We start from the raw sequence: 6,241 nt of genomic DNA, 5'->3' as shown, positions 1-6,241 counted from the left end.
AGGATTCACAAAACAAAAAAGGCAGTTTAAAAACGATGACCCACTACTTCACTTACAGTTAAATGAATGTGATAAACAACCTAATTTAAAGCACTCCGTGTTCGACAGTGACTTATGTGAATCTGCTTTCGTCAACAACCGTAAGCCCAAATATTAGAGAACACAACAATACAGTGCTAGTATAGCAATGAATACAATGAAGCATTGAATGTAGGAAATAGTCAATACATAGTAAAAAATGTCATAAAAACAAAAGCACTCAAGCGTATTCAATGTACATATTTGGTGGTAGCAAATTTTGTATTATGATACACATTGGCGAGGGTAAATGCGGATGAAATTCGATATTAATCAGGCGAATAGTCCGAAACCCGAGACACATCAGCTGTCCAACCATCAACACCGTCTCAGGACGTTCCCGGCTGAATTCTGCTAAAGTTTAACCTCACGCAATAAGCTGCGATTTGATTGGACAACTTGTGTAGCTAGATGCCGAATAGGATTATGTATCAGCAGAACAAATCAAAACTAAGCTGGATAGGCACGTGTGATCCTAAGTGGTAAGAGTTACACAATTCAGTTTGCAATAAAAGAAATTATATCTCCTGAAAATATACATTAATGAATCACGGTGACGAGAAGCAAGCCCCAAGGCCCGATGCAAACGACCAATGGAGTGCCTGTCAGTTTCCTAGGTCACAACCAAACGATAAGAATAGCGTATGTAAACAAAACTAAAAGAATTTATAAGGATAAGTGCACAAAAAACCTAAGCATTGTCATTGCGATCGCCGCATTGGCAGTTATTTAGATGTTTTATTTTGCATACTTATGGGCAATTATCAGACATTTAAATTAGTTGTACCAAACATTCTTAACGTTTTATTACGCAAATCCTCAAAAAAATTAGAAATAGTAACTTGGATCAATATCGCAGCACAAACGTTGCTTAATAGCATTGCCTTTTTTGAGTTGGTGTATGCCTCGTCACTATAAGTAAGGTCTCGTAGTAATTTAGCAGACTGCTTCTCTTTGTGCTTGGCTCGGTGAGTTCTACCAAGGGCTAAAATTTATTATCTTCCTGCAAAAGTTGCATAATACTATTGCTGTGGTTAAATAAAAGCTCAAGAGATGGAACATTCAGGTGGCGAATCAAAATACACATCATAACCCCATATTAGCATGCTTCTCATGTAGCGCCCAGAAACTTCCCTAAAGACAAAAGAAGCCAAAGTACTCGGACAAAATATATATGCATATGTTTGACATACAGAAGTATAGGGTCTCGAGACTCTTCGAAGACAATGTAAGACATAATACTCGGGCAGATTATATATAGAGCGCAGAGAAGGTGTCTGGACTATTGGCATGGCCGAAAGGCCAGCCCACCCAGCGAGATACATGAGGGCTAACTTGAAAGCTTAAAAGTGGTGCTTCACCAATACCGAAGGATAAACCACTATCGTATTACAGAAGGTATTTGGGCTGCTGGCATGGCCAGAAGGCCAGTGCATCCGGCATGGTACAAGGGCCAATTCAGAAGTGGCTCCTCACCAAAACAGATAGTTAAACAACTAACGTATCGAATAACTCCTCTCCTCTTTTCAGCGTCGTCCCTGCTTTTTCCTTGTCCGACCTCCCCAGTCAGCTATTACAACGTAGTTGGTGTTGTGAGGAAACACTCGCGACCCGGCCGTGCCAGTCGTCGAATTTCTGAGCAACTGCGGAGATACTTAACCTTAACGTCACTGATCCCTCTTGGCAATTCAGTTGGATCTGGGGTTTCGTAAGATTTAGGAACTGGATTCACAAACGGTGAATTGTGCTGGCCATCATACGTGTCCATAGATAGACAAAGGAACACTGGCCTAAAAGCAGACTCATGTAATGAAGGACGGGATTTAACGCAGGTCCATGTGATGGGGGAGGGGTCCCGCGTCCGTTCCTCCTTGCCATGTTGTTCTAGCTTCGGAGCTGCCTAGTCATATCCATGATGGCTTTATCTAACTAGCAGAAAAATGGGGAGGTATCACAGGTTCAGTTTATCAACAGCTTTATGCAGCTGCGGTAGGGGAAGTCTTAACGAAACTTTTAGGTAGTTCACGGCTAGTGTCGCTTCAGTCGTTAATAGCTCACCTACGGAACACGGGACTGGGGTTGTTGCCGAGTCATCTCCTATTCGCCCATCTGTACCATATGTACTTCTTCCACTCCACTAAGTTTTAGCATCCAGCAGTAGAAATTCGGAGAGATGTCCTTTAGGATCGGGTTCACTTTTTACCGTAACCCATGTAGAGTCTCAAGACTTCCCTGAAGACGAAGGAAGACATAGTTCCAGGGCATTGTATATACGTATATATTCGGCATATAGCAGGTATTTGGGCTACTAGCATGGTCCAAAGGCCAGCCCACCCGACTTGGTACAATGGCCAAGTCAAAAGTGGCTCTTCATCAAAACCGAGAGTTAAGCAACCAACGTATTACATCTACATTTATAGCCATTCTTTGAACAGCAGAATAACCTGTTCTGCTCTGAATTTTTTCTTTTGCTTTTTAGGTTAAGTGACGGTTTAAATAGAGCTTTACTCTTTTCTGCCTCTAAGTTATGCATATCAATGTATCGTTATCTGCCCGTCTTGCTTACTATTTTTAGAGCCTTCATGGGAATAAACCTGGAAATCCCTATCAGTGGTCTTTGAGCTACACTTGGAACTACCAAATGTTCCATGAAAAACGCAAGAATATTGTAGTGAATTTTTGTCTTCTCAGAATTGAAATCTCCAAGTATCGTTTGTTTTATGAAGAGGTGAGTAAGAGATGCATTTTCTGACATTACATTTATTTTCTCGTTGCCACCTTTGGTGCGCCCAGACACTTAAGGGGGACACATTTAAATTTCGTTAAGACATGATTTCATATTGAGGTCCAAGATTCCGGTTCGTGTCTTTAGGATTGACTATTCATTGTACACGATGCAAATTTAGTAGTTCGTGCATGTTGCTCATGGGGAATTTAATAGTGTGTCAATTTCGCGTCTTCCAGATTCGTTAGTTTCTAACTTCTCCCAATGATACCTGTTAATAATATGTAAATTTTAAGTTGTGAATGACAGGGACACGGATATAAACCACAACACATTTGTTTGAATGTATTCGTAGATTGTACAACAGGAAAACCATGGGGCATTAATATAGGACCGGTTTATTTGAAGATAATTTGCCTCACTCGCAGTTTCTAGGTCATTTTTGTCGTACTGTTCACTAAATATGATTTGTAATTTCAAGTCATTGAGTGGCTTTATTGCTTTATTTGCAAAAAATCTCTATTCATTTGTTCGGCTAGTTCGTAGCAGGTTAGTCATGTGCTGGATGACCCCACGCGACCTACATTAGCATCTCGTTATTTCTTCGAGACATAATTAGTAACTAGACGAACATGATTGCCTCAATCGCCTCTATTTGATCTTGAGGACTTCGACTTTTGGGCCATAGAATATCTAGGATACCATCTACCCCATACCTAACGTCGCCTTGACAACTAAGTTACTTCTGGAAACCCGATAAGTACCCAGCCAAAGATCACAGGAGGGCTGCAGGCCCATTAAAAAATGCCACTATCGGGATAAGGAAGCTGAAACCGAGGGGACTGTAACTTCTTCATAACTCTAAAGTGTAAGCAAGACAATCATTGGCATTATTTCTTCCTCAATTTGAAGTAAGGCATTGTTTAACCACCCTGTTCAAATTGTCCCAGATTCTTCAAAACAATGTTGGTTTTTAATTTCACCCGGAATATATCGAGTGTAAAAAAATGGGTTTTATTACCCTTAAAAAGTAAAAAAAAATTGTTATAAAGATGCCTCAGTAATGGTGGATCGTAACTAACCTATAATCTTTTGTTACTCCCCCATTGGTGTCAAGTCTTACAAATCCCCACCATAATTGGACAATAAGTACGCAAACAACACGCATCTCGAAAACATATTTTCAAATCATCTAAAGTTTTGGTGTCATTAAAAATGCATTTTGATCATTCTCTCATAATAACTTAGCTTTTGGGTTTTCCGTAAGGTTTCCGAAATTGACGTTAGTTGCAGGACATTGAGAGAAGGTGTCTGGGCTATTGGCATGGCCCAAAAGACCAGCCCACCCAGCGAGGTACAAGGGGGCTAATTCAAAGTACGAAACTGACGCCTCACCAATACTAAGGGACAAACCGCTAGCGTATTACACTTTATAGTAACCTTTCCAACCGTTTGTCGCATGCCCTCTTATCTCTTAATTGTTTGTAAATTATAAATTTTGTTTGGTTGTTATTAGTAGTTTTATAGCCATCTGTATCAAATTTTTGACACGAGCAAGTGCTTGTAAAGTGAACATCTACATCTACTGCACTGACCTTTTTGATCTGATTCTGTAATGAAGTGATCATACTGCCATGGTTCAAGTAGACGCTAGGAAGTTGTTACGTGACTTTATCACGCTTCATTCTCATGATTGTTTACGGAGGCTGTATACTTTTTTACCAAGCAGACGGTCTCATTATTTACTTTGGATTTAGTGTAAATCTAAAAGAATTGTTGGACTTTGCTATTAACTAGTATGTTGAATAAGAACACAGTTTTGATTCAGCCATAGGTGTAGCGGATATAATGCCTAGGGGTGGGTGCTATAAGCAACTCTCATTAATAAAATTGTTTTCCTCTTTTATTAGTGGGTCGTAGAAAATCCATTAACCCCTGCAGACATTTATGCACTTCGAGGAAGGGCCGCTTTGACCTGAAAAGGTCCGAAATCGCGAATTACTTGGTCAACTGAAATGACCTTCATGTGAAGGAAAACTTTTTGGCTAAAAAAGAAATATGGTTGGTGGATTCAAGCCAAACCAGTACTTACCACTTTGTAGGCATACGGCAAAAAGGGGCACTACCATGGCAGCTCTGTACGCGGTAGTGTCAAGTGTGTCCTATCAGCCACCGGTCCAGTCGATGTGAGGCACTGACAATCAAGATGACACTACTCAAGATAATAGTGAATCGTTCTCAGAGCATGCAGTGTGTAATGATTAACAAAGCGTCTTGTAAGTCAACACAAAACCCTTTCCTACGGGCATTCATTTGTGAAAACGACTTCAAGGACAGTGCGAAGCTGTGATAAGATACTCAGCCACAGCGATATCCATGTTGGCGTCAACAGTTTAACGACGGCCTTACCTCCATTAATTACGATTCCCGCCGTGGTGATCCCCAATCCGCAGACGCAGCAATCATTCCCACAAGCATTCGGACATCACACCGGATGCCTGTCTGATCTTGATCATCGACAGAATGCAAAACCTGCTATGAATTTGTACGTAAGGCGAATCTCTCTGTGAAAGCTTTAACACGGCCAGTCACAAAACCTATGGAGTTTCGGAAAGTTGGCACACGTTGAGTGCTAGAACATCTTTCTAACTTTGACCATCATAAAAGAGAAGAAATTTTGGAACCATTTAAAGAAGTGTTTTGTAAGGAAATGAGAACGGGAATCAGCGCACCATCGCTGATGACGTGAAGTAGGGTGTCCTAATATGATTCGGTCATACCGACCATGTTTACGGTGCTGAAGCTGTTTCTCAGGTATTAGCCAAATGTTGCAATCAGTTTTTACACATGGCAACAGGATAGTGTATTGGAAATAAATGTAGTTGTCAGACCTTAAAATTTGCGTTTATGCTAGAATGAAATTTTGGGAAAACCCTCGTTTGCCTTCTACTCCTCGCATAGTTGCGTCTGGATAATAAAATGATATATTTATAGTCAATTTAGCTCATATTTTGAAAAACACAAAAATTTAAGGCGAAGTTTGTTTACTTATTTAGGCTTCAACTTTAAAATCTGAATATTCAAGTGATCTACAAACTAGGAATATTTTCAACAGTCACTCCAACGGGGATGGTTTCAGGCTCTCAGTCCTTTTTATCCAAACCTTAGACTATATAAAAGGCAAATTTTAATGAAATACTCCTACTCTAAAGTAGAACTGCAGTTTAGAGCTCTGACACTTTCCTAAGAACTAAAGAAGGAGTAGTACTAGGGCTACTGACTTGCCCCGAAGGCCATATCGTCCAACGAAAGTACAGAGGTGGAACTTTCGGTGCCCAAGGAACCAAAGCAAAGAGTTCAACAAATAACCAAAGTATGGCATTGTCTCCCTCTCCTTTTGATCGTCGTCCCTTTGGCCAACCTCTCTCCACGATCCTG

This window comes from Echinococcus granulosus (assembly GCF_000524195.1).
Source record: "Echinococcus granulosus chromosome Unknown EG_S00004, whole genome shotgun sequence".
Lineage (NCBI taxonomy): Eukaryota > Metazoa > Platyhelminthes > Cestoda > Cyclophyllidea > Taeniidae > Echinococcus > Echinococcus granulosus.
The sequence above is the reverse complement of the archived record's forward strand: the minus strand, read 5'-3'. Positions refer to the sequence as shown.